We start from the raw sequence: 17,920 nt of genomic DNA on the forward strand, positions 1-17,920 counted from the left end.
TGTTAGCTTTACCGCTTCTTTTTTGTGTAATATTTATTGAAATAAATGGATTTTAATTTTAATTTTTATTTTGTTTAAAATTTATAGTTACATTATGTCCAACATTGCAAAGCTCGAGTTTGCAGCACTTGAAGTTAGTGGAAAAAACTATGTGCCATGGAAGATAGATGTAAAAAATGCATCTTGAATCCATGGGTATCTCAAATACTATATATGAATTTAATAATTGTTTGGCACAAGACAAAGCAAAAGCACAAGTTTTCCTTCGTAAGCATATTGATGAAATGTTGAGATTTGAATATCTTGATGTTACTGATCCAAGTATTCTCTGGAATCTTTTGAAAGAAAGATTTGATCATCAAAAGGAAATTATACTTCCAAATGCTAGAGATGAATGAAGAAAACTTACTCAACATTTCATGCAACAAACATTACTTTGATGCAACAATATCGGATGCAAAAGTTCACAAGATATTCTGAACTGAATGCATGTCTGCTCGTTACAGAGCAAAACAATGAACTATTAATGAAAAACCATGAATCTCGTCCAACGAGATCAGTAGCACTTCCTGAAGCAAATGCTACAAATATTGATGGTCATCGAAACAATACACGTGGTCGAGGGCAAGGCCGTGGCTATTTTAATCGAAACCAAAGTCATAATCAGAACCATAATTATGGTCGTGGACAAGGTAATAATCGTGGTCGTGGCCAGAAAAGAAATAATTACCAATATTTACAAAGAAACAATGTCCACACACAAGATAAGGCCAAAGTGGCAAGGCATGACACTGGGACATCACAAAAATCTGATGGTTCATGTTATAGATGTGGTAGCACAGGCCATTGGTCAAGGACCTGTCGCACACCTGCACATCTTTGTCAACTTTATCAAGAGTCCATTAAAGGAAAAGGAAAAGAAGCAAACCTCATTGATAATGTTGAATTCACTCCGCTAAATGTGGTAGTACACATACTATTCTGAAATCAAACAAATATTTTTCAGAATTAGTACCAACAAAAACAGTCATACATACAATATCAGGTCCTGCAGACTTGATAGAGGGAACCGGGAAAGCCCATTTTATATTACCAAATGGTACAAGCTTTTGTATAGAAAATGCCTTATTTTCTCCAAAGTCTAATAGAAACTTATTAAGTTTCAATGACATATATTTCAAAGGTTATGACACAAAAACTGTGACCATTAAAAATAAGAAATATATGTATATTATAGACAAAAACCATGTGCTTGAAAAACTACCAACACTTGATTCTGGTCTGCATTATACATATATACATATGATTGAATCAAATATGGTAGTAGAAGGAAAACATTGTGATCCTGGGACATTCAGTTTATGGCATGATAGGTTGGGCCACCCAGGATTAACAATGATGCGAAGGATAATTGAGAATACACACGGGCATCCATTGAAGGACCAAAAGTTTCCTCAATCCAATAGCATAAAACCATGTGCATCTTGTTCCCTTGGAAAGTTAATTATAAAACATTCTCCAATGAAAGTTGAAAGGGAGTCACCTAGATTTCTAGAAAGAATTCAAGGTGATATATGTGGACCGATTCACCCACCATCTGGACCATTTAGATACTTTATGGTCTTAATAGATGCATCCAGTAAATGGTCTCATGTTTGCCTATTATCAACTCATAATATGGCATTTGCAAAGTTTCTTGCCCAAATTATTAAATTAAGGGCACATTTCCCTGATTATACTATCAAAAGAGTGAGACTTGATAATGCTGGTGAATTTACTTCACAAGCATTTAATGACTATTGTATGTCTGTAGGAATTGTTGTTGAGCATCCAGTTACTCATGTACACACACAAAATGGTTTAGCTGAATCATTGATTAAACGTCTCCAGCTAATAGCTAGACCATTGATAATGAGGACCAAACTTCCTGTTTCTGTTTGGGGCCATGCAATCTTACATGCTGGATCATTGATACGCATGAGACCAAGTTCATATCATGTATATTCTCCACTACAACTTGCTTTCGGTCAAGAGCCAAATATATCCCATTTGAGAATTTTTGGGTGTGCAGTATACATCCCTATTGCACCACCTCAACGGACAAAAATGGGTCCTCAAAGAAGGTTGGGAATATATGTTGGTTATGAGTCAGTCTCTATTATAAGATATCTTGAACCATTAACAGGTGATGTTTTCACAGCACGCCTAGCAGATTGTCAATTTGATGAGGCAAATTTCCCATCATTAGGTGGAGAAAAGAAGATTCTGGAAAAGGATGTGTCATGGCATGAGCCTACTTTATCATATCTTGACCCTCGCACAAAGCAATGTGACATGGAAGTTCAAAAGATAATGTATTTCCAAGAAATGGCAAATCAATTACCTGATGCATTTACTGACACAAAAAGGGTGACTAAATCATATATACCAGCTGTCAATGCTCCAGCTCGAATTGACATTCCACATGGACAATCTGATGATAAAGTCACTCAAGAGTCTAAAACACGCCTGAAGCGTGGAAGGCCATTTGGTTCTAAGGATAAGAACCCACGAAAAAGAAGAGGAGCAGAAAATGCACTAGATCACGATGAAAGTGTTCATGGAGAAACACGAATTATTCAAATTCCCCCAGGAAAGGAGGATGATGCATTAAATTATGGTCAGACAAATAGAATATGTGACCAAAATGAAACTGACAATATAGGTGCAATATTTTCTTATTCAGTTGCATGTGATATTATGAATGATGATCCCGAACCACAATCTGTCATTGAATGTCAAAGAAGAAATGATTGAGCTAAATGGAAGGAAGCTATGCAAGTTGAATTAAATTCTCTTAACAAGAGAAAGGTTTTTGGGAACATTATCCTCACACCTGAAGTTGTGAAACCATTAGGATATAGATGGATCTTCGTACGAAAAAGAAATGAGAAAGACGAAATTGTAAGATACAAGGCCAGGCTTGTTGCTCAAGGTTTCTCTCAAAGACCTGGAATTGATTATGAAGAAACTTATTCACCGGTAATGGATGCAACCACTTTCAGATATTTAATTAGCTTGGCAGTATCTAAAAATTTAGAGATGCGTCTTATGGATGTTGTTACAGCTTACTTGTATGGATCACTTGATAGTGATATCTATATGAAAATCCCTGAAGGATTTAAAATGCCTGAAGCGTTAAGTGCAAAACCCAAATAAATGTATTCTATAAAATTACAAAGATCTTTGTATGGGTTAAAACAATCTGGGCGCATGTGGTACAATCGTTTAAGCGATTATTGTCACACCCCGATCCTTGTCGGAATCGATCGAGGCGTGATATATTGTTCAAAGTCTCATGACAACTATGTTATAATATGATTAGATTCAATTAAGTGCTAAGTATGCAAACAAGAGCCGCAACATACAAATACAAATCCAAATATGAACAACATTTATTACATCAAATTTAAATAGTCTTGTGGATTTCTAAGGCACAACCTATTTTTCATCAACTTCATTCTTCAAATCTGCATCATGGGTAAAAACAGGTCAACTACGAGAGTTGGTGAGTAATCTAATTTTAGTAGAGAAAATTGTGAAGTTGAAACCTTTATAATTGGAAATTTGTTTTCTTTTGAAGTCGGCAAACAATTGTATTTGAGATAACGGTTTATAAATCAAAAATTGATTAACAAATGATAACAACAACAATAAGTCCTCACCCTATATATACATATGTATATATATATATATATATATATATATATATATATATATATATAAATATATATATAGGATGGAGCATCTAATCATCATACACACTCAACCACGTGCGATCAATCACCTTAGCGTCCCAAGGCGGGGTGGTCAACCCAATAGCGCTATTATTGTCCATAACGTACCTCAAGAATACGGGCATAGTCATGGAGATTAGACTAAAAATGATAATGCACTACAAGTACATGTAGCGTAAACAAACAATAGTTATACAATTAATGACTCACGTATAAATGTCCCAACAATGTCTCAATTGTGATAAAACAATAAAATGAAGTTGGAACATATTAGAACCACATGATACACCCCAAAAGTATTGAAAATTATAAAATATGGGGTAGATTACTCACCTTAGTCCCAAAACGAAATGCGTGTGTCGTACGATAGACGATTCGGGTCAAAATGGCGTAGAACCTAATATAATTTATAGTTTTGGTTTAGGAACTGCTAAACAAGAATGGAGTATTAATACAAATAATTAGACACGTATTCTTATATTAGATGAATTAACAATAATTCATTTTGATTATAATATTAAGGTATTTATTTGTTAAATGAATTTTAAATTGAATTACTTACTTTGCATAATTAATTTATATTTTCAATTTAGGCCAGATTTTAATAATTTCTTATTAAAATAATAACTTGCCCAATTATAATTATTTACAGATTTTAACAATTATTTATATGAAATAATCATTTAAATGCATTTTTTACATGCTTAAATACTTAGGAAAATAGTTTTAAATAGTAAACAGTATTGAAAAATTATGAAATTATTAGGAAATCATTATTTCATACAATATGAATTACTGTAAAATTTGTATATTTTTCTGAACTGTTTTAGTATTTATTTAATATTTTAATGATTAAACAACACAAAATTCGGGAAAAATAGTAAATGATTCTCAAAAAATCTGTACAATTAACCATAGTTTTATAACATGATGTAGAGCTCAGTGTATAAGTTTCAGATATTTGTGACTATGGGAAGTATTTTTTATATATTTCATTATTAATTAATCAATAAAATCATAAATAATAGTAAACAGTAATATAAATGCATGAAACTTCATATATCATGTTTAATCAGTAAACATGTCATCCCAGAATTTTCTCAGAATTTATTGAATGCAACAAGTATTTTATGTGAATTATTGCCCTACTTTATTGAAATAATTATGATAATTCAATAAAAATAAGTTATTTTCTGAAAATTTCCAGAACTTCTTATTTTATTGATGGTATTCTGAGAAAAATCAGGTTTATGAAAAAAATGAGTTTTAGATATTTTGGTAGATTTAATTTGTTTCTTGTATGAATTTGAAACTTTTAACAACATACCTTGATGAATGCTTCAAGAGGGATGAAGATTTGAGTATAATAGATTGTTCTTGGATGGAATATGAGTATTCTTGGAGGAAATTTCGAGATTGAGAGTGAGAGAAAGAATAGAGAAGGTTTAAGTGGTGAAGAGAATAATGTGTTGGGAGAAAAATGAAAGGAAAGTGGATGGGAGGTGTGAGTGGGAGACCATGGGAATAATCTTTTTGCTTTTGGTGGTCTTCATAATTTCCCACTAACACAAGCATCTTTTACATAATTAATATAAGAGTTTTATAAAATTTAAAGTAAAGTTTATAAAAATAGAGTTTTATAAAATTTAATGTAAAGTTTATAAAAATGGAGTTTTATAAAAGATAGGTTATGATTTGATTATAACAATCTACTTTGATTTGAAGTTTAATTATAGCATTCAAGTTTGATTCTTTTAATTTAATTAGAGCATTATACTTTGATTTGATTTTAATATGGTATCATAATTTAATTTGATTATAGTTATAACGTTGTACTATACTATGTTGCTATTAACGTCAATTTATATCGTAGTGTATGGGTTTTGATCCTATTAGCGTCAAGTAATCTTGAGTAGGGTTTGAATGAGATTGAGAGAGGTTTCGTTTGTGATCTTTTTGAGTGTCCGGCTTCGCAACGCAAGGTCCATAGACCCCGTTAAGCCATGATTTAGTGTCCTACACAATCCCGATGATTGTGCAATAGTGTTTTATCGCTTTGGTTCATTGTTTAGCACTGTTAAGGCTAAGGAAAATCAAACACATGAACTTTCCAAATGATGTTTTCTCATTAAAATAGCGAATTGTACAGTGATTACATAACGTAAACCCTATCATACAAGGGTTAATGGAGTTGACCGGTTTGACTAGTTGACTTTGTCTGACTTTGACTTGACCGAAATTTGATGGTTGTCACATCATCCCCCCGTTAGAGGGAATTTCGTCCCGAAATTTGCATTTTGATTGGGACTTCAAGAGTTTGGAAAAAGATGTGGAAAACTTTTCGTAGTACAAGAAATTGATTATGGTGAGGAACAACCCTCCTGATGTCACATGATGACCTTGGAAATTTCTTATTGTAACTTGAACTGAGTCAATTTAAAAGGAGTTTATTGTTTTGGGATGATAGAGTATTCTATGTGTGCTTTTATACTCCCTGTTTTATCCTTGATATTACCACTATGAATATTTTATAACGTAGTTAGCGAGTTCCATCATTACGAATGTTTCAACAAATTTTGACGAAATTTGCATTATAAGTCCTACAAGTTCTTTTATAGTCGATTGACGTAAACTAGTCATATATCATTAAGATTGCAAGGGCATTTTGGATGGGTGACCCCGCCTTAAGCCCATAACCAAACAAGGAACAGGGAATGAGGCGGAATCACACATTCTAAGTCCATAGAATCTTAATGATATATGACCATAATGTTTACACTAGCCCTCATAGATTCCAGGGGCGTAGTATTATTGGGGCCAGGAGTAGGAATTGTAGTTCAAAATAAAATTGTTATAAGCCTGCTATCTTCAAACTTGGGCTTTGGCCCCTCCCGATTCCTAATCAGAATGGTCCAATACTCTTGCCCGATCCAAGTCGAGAGTTGATTCATGTGGCTTGAGCTTAGGCTTGGGTCTTAGAGAAAGAGGCAATGCGTCAGGCTGGCTTCACAGAGCTGCAAAAACTCTTCTCTCTCGACAGTGGATAGATAACATGCCTCGGCTCTTCAGGCCCACATTGCCTACTGGGCCAACTCAAATGAACATCCACTTTGTTACCCCACTTGGGTTATAGGCAAGTGTTACCAAGCCCGGTATCAAGAAATCAAAATCGATTCATCCCTATTTGCCCAATTTGCTGCCTATCTCGCCTGTTGTTCGTTTCTCGGTGTCTCGCCAAGTCAGTCGCCTGGTCTCACTCTCGCCAATCGCCATCGCCTAATGCCCAAATCCCTATTCACACTTCACAGAAATCAGGTATGTAATCCCGAGACCCATATCCTGTTCAGCTGTTCTTTCTTTTCTGATTGTAAGATTGTTGATTGTTGGTGTTGGCGTATTGCACTGCTGCTGCTGTTTTCAGTCAATCCGTTGCCTATTTATGCGTTACTACTGTCTTACTGAGTTTCTTTTTAATTTGGCTGTCATTTGTGATTTGGCGATTTTCCAATTTGATTTATAATTGATGAACTTATAGATTTGGTTATTGTTAAATGAGTTATTGGTTATTGTTCAAATTTTGATTTTGATTTTTTTTTTGTTAATTTCAGTTTATAATATTTTCGGCCCCCCTCCCCCAAGTTAATTGTTCAAGCTCCGCTACTGATAGATTCACTGGTAAAAACCCTGAGTTTTTACATAGATGATAAGACTTATTTGGGTTTTGCCGTGTTCCCAAGATTCATGGTTTATAGACTTGAATAGATGCTAGTTTTAGTAATAAAAAGAAATTTAGAATTTAAATGTCGATGTTAGATGCTTGTACTGATATTTAAGGGGTTAAAAAAATAAAGTTTTATTAGTTAAGAATATGTAGCTTCAAAGTCAAGAATATGCAGTAGGCATGTGATGCATTAAATGCATGAGGCACAAAAGTCCTAATTTGCAGCAACATATACGTATATGTGTGTGAATTGAAGAAGAAGGTTACGGCTCAAAGACCATTCATTTCCTCTTTATTTTTTATTTATTACTTCTCCCACTTCCCTTATATAAATCAGCACATTCTTACCGCGACTCTTTAACTTCTCCCTCACAAATGGATCCGCCTGCAGATCATCAAAACCCCATAGATGACCTCGATCGGTTTCAGTACTTTGATCATCAGGATCTGTTCAGGTATATATAAATGTCACTCATTACACCATCTTTCGCACAGAAAAGTGATTTTGTTTATATTGATCAAAACATGGTTTGAGTTTTTTTTTTTTTTTTTTTTTTTTTGCAGTGGTGACCTGCTCAACCATCAGGATTTCGAGTTGTCGGAAAAATCGCATGAAGTGCTCGATCAGAATGTTTCCACAGTACTTAACAAAGATCAAAACATCATTTCTAGAAATAAGTTTCATGATCTTGATCCCCTTGAAGACCCCCTTGAAGATATCAGCTTATGGGATTGTTGGGAGGATGGTAATTTACCATTGGTTAGTTTCAGTGAAGATTGTAAATCCGGTGGTGAGGCTATAGGTAGTTCTAGTGCTCCCACCACTGATCACGGTGACCGGAAGGTGGCAAATAGATTGAGACCATTGGAGTTTGAAGAGATAGCGAAGTACTTTGAGATGCCGATAATCATGGCAGCAAAGGAACTAGGGATAGGGTCAACATTGTTGAAGAAAAGATGCAGAGAGCTAAACATAAACAGATGGCCTCATAGAAAACTTAAGAGCCTTCAATCCCTCATTCAAAATGCCAAGGTAAACTACGATAATAACCTTCTATACATTACTCATGCATGTATGCATGCACTTGGTAACCAAAGTAGTTTTGGTATTTTCTAAAATTTTAATTATTAGTTTCTTTATAACATAAACATAGGCCCTAGGCATATGCCACATCGAATCAATTGTTTTACTATGATTTCTGATTTATATTTACATAAACTTAACTCATTGTAAATTTTATGAACTCATACGAAAAATATATTGCATCTACCTAAAAAAAATAGGAGTTGGGATTAAAGGAGGAGGTAGAGACGTTAGCAGGGCACAAGAAGATGATGGAGAAATTGCCAGGTATGGAATTGACAGAAAGAACAAAGAAGCTTAGGCAAGCTTGCTTCAAAGCTATTTATAAGAAGAGAGGACTTAACAATCCTTAGTCCTTACCTTTTCTTTTAGCCATTTTGTTATAATTAGTGGATTTTAATCTACATTGTATGTGTTTTTCTCTTGATAGATTGATACCCTTTTTAGTTTCATTGTGTCTGTCTATTGATTTTTAATGCAGAAAAGTTTGTATAATTTGGGTATTATAGTTTGTATTATGTATTTAGCTATATTCTAGATTGCCGACTCGACTACGCTGACGACTCTATACCAGAGGTATATATAAATAGACTTATGAATTTAGTAGGAATAACTTGATTATAATATTGTGATTTGTTCCATGTCTGATCCACTCCTAAGATTCACTCGACATGCCCCCAGTTATGTGTAATTAAAATTTTATTAGACTGTTGATCCTAATGAGTCTACCCTAAGTCCACAACCAAACAAGGAACATGTCAACTATGAGAAACACGCATATGGACTTGTGAGTTATTTGTAAATTGATTAGGGAAATAAAGTTTTTTTTTTAGACATTGTTGGGTAAAATAATTGTAAAACACTTGTTGGGCCATGGTTAGGAGTGTTGGGCACCTTTTGGGCTTTCCATGGTTACTAAATGTGAAACATGTAGCACTTGTGTGGGCCCCCACAAAACTAAGTTTTCACATTTCTTTCCCACTTCTAGGCCCATTAGGGAACTTAATAGTCCAATGAGTTGGCCATTTTGGAGTGTATCCTTTCGGATACGTTTGATAAGGTCGGGTATTTTGATGGCTCAAAAGTAATGTGAATGACGCGCTTTGGCCTATAGGTTTGGGAACTCTCGCCTTTGGTCCCCAGATAAGCAAACTGGTCCCTCGGTTGATTGGGATGTATACGAATGCTTACCTAGTCAGGACTTTCGGGCTACTGGCACCTCCCCCTTCCAGTTACTACGCGTCCATTACTATGATCCTACCCAACTAGAGTGGATGACTTTGAATTTCTATGAGCTATAAGGAATACATATATGTATATACATTTTGTTAAACAACTTGAGTATGTGTGTGATTTTCAGAGAAAGTGGAGAATATTCACAAGTGTATGCACACATATAAGTGTCAGGAGTAATACGTATGCACATAAGGGAGCAATTAACACACAAAGGTATTCCTAGGATTTTCTAAGTGCGAATTGCATGCAGTTGTGTGTACATTTTATAAACTAGCATACGAGAGGACCCTAGAGGCTATAGACTAGGTCAAGGCAATTAACCTAATTCCCTATAGTCAAGGGCTCTGATACCAATCTGTCACACCCCGATCCTTGTCGGAATCGATCGAGGCGTGATATATTGTTCAAAGTCTCATGACAACTATGTTATAATATGATTAGATTCAATTAAGTGCTAAGTATGCAAACAAGAGCCGCAACATACAAATACAAATCCAAATATGAACAACATTTATTACATCAAATTTAAATAGTCTTGTGGATTTCTAAGGCACAACCTATTTTTCATCAACTTCATTCTTCAAATCTGCATCATGGGTAAAAACAGGTCAACTACGAGAGTTGGTGAGTAATCTAATTTTAGTAGAGAAAATTGTGAAGTTGAAACCTTTATAATTGGAAATTTGTTTTCTTTTGAAGTCGGCAAACAATTGTATTTGAGATAACGGTTTATAAATCAAAAATTGATTAACAAATGATAACAACAACAATAAGTCCTCACCCTATATATACATATGTATATATATATATATATATATATATATATATATATATATATATATATATATATATATATATAAATATATATATAGGATGGAGCATCTAATCATCATACACACTCAACCACGTGCGATCAATCACCTTAGCGTCCCAAGGCGGGGTGGTCAACCCAATAGCGCTATTATTGTCCATAACGTACCTCAAGAATACGGGCATAGTCATGGAGATTAGACTAAAAATGATAATGCACTACAAGTACATGTAGCGTAAACAAACAATAGTTATACAATTAATGACTCACGTATAAATGTCCCAACAATGTCTCAATTGTGATAAAACAATAAAATGAAGTTGGAACATATTAGAACCACATGATACACCCCAAAAGTATTGAAAATTATAAAATATGGGGTAGATTACTCACCTTAGTCCCAAAACGAAATGCGTGTGTCGTACGATAGACGATTCGGGTCAAAATGGCGTAGAACCTAATATAATTTATAGTTTTGGTTTAGGAACTGCTAAACAAGAATGGAGTATTAATACAAATAATTAGACACGTATTCTTATATTAGATGAATTAACAATAATTCATTTTGATTATAATATTAAGGTATTTATTTGTTAAATGAATTTTAAATTGAATTACTTACTTTGCATAATTAATTTATATTTTCAATTTAGGCCAGATTTTAATAATTTCTTATTAAAATAATAACTTGCCCAATTATAATTATTTACAGATTTTAACAATTATTTATATGAAATAATCATTAAAATGCATTTTTTACATGCTTAAATACTTAGGAAAATAGTTTTAAATAGTAAACAGTATTGAAAAATTATGAAATTATTAGGAAATCATTATTTCATACAATATGAATTACTGTAAAATTTGTATATTTTTCTGAACTGTTTTAGTATTTATTTAATATTTTAATGATTAAACAACACAAAATTCGGGAAAAATAGTAAATGATTCTCAAAAAATCTGTACAATTAACCATAGTTTTATAACATGATGTAGAGCTCAGTGTATAAGTTTCAGATATTTGTGACTATGGGAAGTATTTTTTATATATTTCATTATTAATTAATCAATAAAATCATAAATAATAGTAAACAGTAATATAAATGCATGAAACTTCATATATCATGTTTAATCAGTAAACATGTCATCCCAGAATTTTCTCAGAATTTATTGAATGCAACAAGTATTTTATGTGAATTATTGCCCTACTTTATTGAAATAATTATGATAATTCAATAAAAATAAGTTATTTTCTGAAAATTTCCAGAACTTCTTATTTTATTGATGGTATTCTGAGAAAAATCAGGTTTATGAAAAAAATGAGTTTTAGATATTTTGGTAGATTTAATTTGTTTCTTGTATGAATTTGAAACTTTTAACAACATACCTTGATGAATGCTTCAAGAGGGATGAAGATTTGAGTATAATAGATTGTTCTTGGATGGAATATGAGTATTCTTGGAGGAAATTTCGAGATTGAGAGTGAGAGAAAGAATAGAGAAGGTTTAAGTGGTGAAGAGAATAATGTGTTGGGAGAAAAATGAAAGGAAAGTGGATGGGAGGTGTGAGTGGGAGACCATGGGAATAATCTTTTTGCTTTTGGTGGTCTTCATAATTTCCCACTAACACAAGCATCTTTTACATAATTAATATAAGAGTTTTATAAAATTTAAAGTAAAGTTTATAAAAATAGAGTTTTATAAAATTTAATGTAAAGTTTATAAAAATGGAGTTTTATAAAAGATAGGTTATGATTTGATTATAACAATCTACTTTGATTTGAAGTTTAATTATAGCATTCAAGTTTGATTCTTTTAATTTAATTAGAGCATTATACTTTGATTTGATTTTAATATGGTATCATAATTTAATTTGATTATAGTTATAACGTTGTACTATACTATGTTGCTATTAACGTCAATTTATATCGTAGTGTATGGGTTTTGATCCTATTAGCGTCAAGTAATCTTGAGTAGGGTTTGAATGAGATTGAGAGAGGTTTCGTTTGTGATCTTTTTGAGTGTCCGGCTTCGCAACGCAAGGTCCATAGACCCCGTTAAGCCATGATTTAGTGTCCTACACAATCCCGATGATTGTGCAATAGTGTTTTATCGCTTTGGTTCATTGTTTAGCACTGTTAAGGCTAAGGAAAATCAAACACATGAACTTTCCAAATGATGTTTTCTCATTAAAATAGCGAATTGTACAGTGATTACATAACGTAAACCCTATCATACAAGGGTTAATGGAGTTGACCGGTTTGACTAGTTGACTTTGTCTGACTTTGACTTGACCGAAATTTGATGGTTGTCACAATTATTTGACAAGTAAAGGTTATAAAAATAACACTATTTGTCCATGTGTATTTATTAAGAAAACAACATCTGGATATGTGATCATAGCGGTCTATGTTGATGATCTAAACATCATTGGAACGAATAAAGAAATCCTTGAAGTGATTGAACTTTTAAAGAAAGAATTTGAAATGAAAGATCTTGGAAAAACCAAATATTGTCTTGGTTTACAGATTGAGCATATGCCTAACGGAATACTTGTGCATCAATCAAATTACACAGAAAGAGTCTTGAAACGTTTCAATATGGAAAATGCAAATCCTTTAAGCACTCCAATGGTTGTTAGATCATTAAATATTGACAAGGATCCATTTCGTCCATGCGAAGAAAATGAACAAGTCCTTGGTTCAGAAGTACCATATCTAAATGCAATTGGAGCTCTTATATATCTTACCAATTGTACTAGACCTGACATTTCTTTCGCCGTAAACTTACTAACAAGATTTAGTTCAGCCCCAACAAAAAGACATTGGAGTGGAATCAAACATATTTTTCGATACCTTCGAGGAACTAGTGATTTAGGGTTATTTTATCCTAACAATTCAAAAGAAAGCTTAATTGGTTATGCAGATGCAGGTTATTTGTCTGATCCTCATAAAGCTAGATCTCAAACTGGATACGTATTCATGAATGGAGGTACCGCAATTTCCTGGCGTTCTCAAAAGCAAACACTTGTTGCCACATCCTCAAATCATGCTGAAGTAATTGCACTAAATGAAGCTAGTAGAGAATGTACATGGTTAAGATCGATGACATAACTAGTTTTAACTTCATGTGGATTTAAAAAGGATAAATGTCCAACTTTAATTTATGAAGATAACTCAGCATGTGTCACTCAAATGAAAGAGGGATATATCAAGAGCGACAGGACAAAACATATACCTCCAAAGTTTTTTGAGTACACTCAAGAGCTTATAAAGAACCATCAAGTTGAAATCAAATATGTTCAATCCAGTAACAATGCAGCAGACCTTTTTACGAAGGCACTTCCTACTGCAATCTTCAGGAAACATGTCCATGGCATCGGAATGCGACATGTGCATAGAACATAATGTGACGGATGTCTAAATAAGGGGGAGTCAACTATACACTGCACTCTTTTTCCCTTCGCTAAAGTTTTTTTCCCACTGGGTTTTCTTTAGCAAGGTTTTTAATGAGGCAGTACGTCAAAGTTGAATGCTAAAATGATGTCATCCAAGGGGGAGTGTTGTAAATAATTGGTGGTGTTGTAAATAATTGGTGGATGACATAATAATTGGTGCATGGCAAATTTGTCAACATTTCTAACTAGTTACAATTTTATGTTAGTAAAATTTGTAGTATAAATACCCCTCCATTGTAAAGAATGAAACACACCAAAAGTTATAAGAGATATAACTTTCATATTCTCTCTAAATATTCTTTCTTCTCAATTAAAGTTCTTATCAAAGTTTACTAGTTTGGTTTGATTTATAGTTACATTAATTACGCTTAATTCATAACATATATATATATATATATATATATATATATATATATATATATATATATATATTCTTTCTTCTCATTTATGTCTTCCATGTCATTGCAGAAATCAGCAACATTTAGTGGAGTGAATTCAACATTATCAATGAGGTTTGTTTCTTTTCCTTTTCCTTTAATGGACTCTTGATAAAGTTGACAAAGATGTGCAGGTGTGCGACAGGTCCTTGACCAATGGTCTGTGCTACCACATCTATAACATGAACCATCAGATTTTTGTGATGTCCCAGTGTCATGCCTTGCCAATTTGGCCTTATCTTGTGTGTGGACATTGTTTCTTTGTGAATATTGGTAATTATTTCTTTTCTGGCCACGACCATGATTATTACCTTGTCCACGACCAGAATTATGGTTCTGATTATGGCTCTGGTTTCGATTAAAATAGCCACGGCCTCGCCCTCGACCACGTGTATTGTTTCGATGACCATCAATATTTGTAGCATTTGCTTCAGGAAGTGCTACTGATCCCGCTGGACGAGATTCATGGTTTTTCATTAATAGTTCATTGTTTTGCTCTGCAACGAGCAGACATGCATTCAGTTCAGAATATCTTGTGAACTTTTGCATCTGATATTGTTGCATCAAAGTAATGTTTGTTGCATGAAATGTTGAGTAAGTTTTCTCCATTCATCTCTAGCATTTGGAAGTATAACTTCCTTTTGATGATCAAATCTTTCTTTCAAAAGATTCCAGAGAATACTTGGATCAGTAACATCAAGATATTCAAATCTCAACATTTCATCAATATGCTTACGAAGGAAAACTTATGTTTTTGCTTTATCTTGTGCCAAGCAATTATTAAATTCATATATAGTATTTGAGATACCCATGGATTCAAGATGCATTTTTACATTTATCATCCATAGCACATAGTTTTTCCCACTAACTTCAAGTGCTGCAAACTCGAGCTTTGCAATGTTGGACATAATTATAAATTTTAAACAAAATAAAAATTAAAATTAAAATCCATTTATTTCAATAAATATTACACAAAAAAGAAGCGGTAAAGCTAACATTACATACAAGCCTAAAAGTAGATGAAATTTCATATTATCTTCGATGTTAAGGATTGAGATGAAAAGTAACATGACTATTATAGTCATGATTATCACAAAATGATGAATCATCTTGAAGCTTGATTTCTTGAAATTGATTTATTTGATAGAAGAGAGAAATATTTGTTGTGGGTAAAATAAGCAGGGTAAAGATGTTTATTTATTGCAAAACAATGTAGTCGTTGTTTTTGCCGTTTATAACCGTTGCATATATATTCCCGTTGTGTATATATGTATATGTATTTTATAAATCATATAATAAGACTTATAACTAATACATAACTTTATTAATTAGAAACATAAATAAATATTAGTAAATGTTTAAATAAAATTATTAAGAGTATCTAAAATATAAATAAACATTGACATGTATAAATAAATATAATTTAAATGTTAGTATGCACAAATAAATGTTAGTAGCATAATATAAATGTTAGTATGCATAAATAAAAGTTAGATGCATAATATAAATGTTAGTATGCATAAATAAAAGTTAGTAACATAATATAAATGTTAGTATGCATAAATAAAAGTTAGTAGCATAATATAAATGTTAGTATGCATAAATAAAAGTTAGTAGCATAATATAAATGTTAGTATGCATAAATAAAAGTTAGTAACATAATATAAATGTTAGTATGCATAAATAAAAGTTAGTTGCATAATGTAAATGTTAGTTTGCATAAATAAAAATTAGTTGCATAATGTAAATGTTAGTATAAAAATTAGAATACATAAAGAAATGTTAGTATAAGAAATAAAACTTGTTAGTAGTCCATAATGTATAAGTTTTATTAATTCATTAGTATTATTATTTTAATATGATTGAGGTTTTTATAATTAATAGTGATTTTACTAAGTAATACATACCTTGATTAAGATACATGTGATTTTCCACTTGTTTACTAACCTTGATTAGAGCTTTCGTGCTGATAACGTGTTATGAATTAAGCGTAATTAATGTAACTATAAATCAAACCAAACTAGTAAACTTTGATAAGAACTTTAATTGAGAAGAAAGAATATTTAGAGGGAATATGAAAGTTATATCTCTTATAACTTTTGGTGTGTTTCATTCTTTACAATGGAGGGGTATTTATACTACAAATTTTACTAACATATAATTGTAACTAGTTAGAAATGTTGACAAATTTGTCATGCACCAATTATTTACAACACCATCAATTATTTACAACAATATATAAAATAAGAAAATGATTATTAGTATATATTGAGGTATGTTTTTAATGGTTTTTCCCTATATATCCGTTTCGTTTTTTTTTTATATAAAAATTAGTTCAAGTCTGGTGATGGTGATAGTAATCTTCAATATATGCAATTTTATTGATTTCTCAAATAATAAGTAGATATCTTCTGCTCAGATCATCTCAAACAATATATAAGATAAATAAAACTAATACTTTTATATAAAAATTACAATAAATAATAAATCAAAGTCGTATTCCCGTCTATCAAAAATTAAAAATATGTATTCAAATTTAAAATATGCCAAATCCACCACCACGTATTTGCTTAGTATTGTTGGAAAATAAAGATCTGGTTATGTTGCGGAATACGAGGGTTTTGGGGGTCACGTGGCTATTTGATTGCATTTTCTTTTAAGATTTTGTTGGCCACTTGTTGTATCTTCCGGGTTTCCTGGAAATATACGCTCCTTACTTTGTTAAATGACGCCACTTGTTGTATTTCCCCGGTTGCCTGGAAATATATGATCCTTACTTTGATAAATGACGCAATGTATGTACCACATTTAGGGACGTCTGTTTTGGTAAACAAAGTTCGTAACAGAAAATAAGAGCCGAAAACTGTATTTTTTTATTATTTTTTATTTTTAAATTGTGAACTAGTTTTTATTTAGAGAAAATTCATGAAAATAACCAATATTAAGGGGGTATTTTAAGCATTTAACCATGAAAAATGGAGGGATCCGCAGAGAAATCAATAATTTCGCAGAGCTGTAACAGGGATCCGTAGAGCCGTCTCTACAGATCTGTCGGAGGAGACAAACCACCATTTCCTCAAAAAATTTAAAGATCGGCAGAGGTGTTTAATGGATCCGTAGAGCCACCTCTGCGGAACCATTATACCCACGATATTTTTTGTCATTTAGTGATGTCACGTCAATTCCTCAGAACTATTCATCGTTCCTCAGAGGTGTAAAACGATCCGCATAGCCCCCTCTGCGGATCTCGTGATCATTTTCCAAAACTCAATTTTTCATGGTTAAATGCTTAAAACACCCTTTCAAATTTGGTTATTTCATGAATTTTCGCTTTTATTTAGGTATAAAAGTGGTGGTTATAGCGATACAGACAGCATATTAAGGCGTGTTATCACACTA

Source organism: Lactuca virosa, chromosome 9, assembly GCF_052849685.1.
Source record: "Lactuca virosa cultivar CGN04683 chromosome 9, Lactuca_virosa_CGN04683_v6, whole genome shotgun sequence".
NCBI lineage: Eukaryota > Viridiplantae > Streptophyta > Magnoliopsida > Asterales > Asteraceae > Lactuca > Lactuca virosa.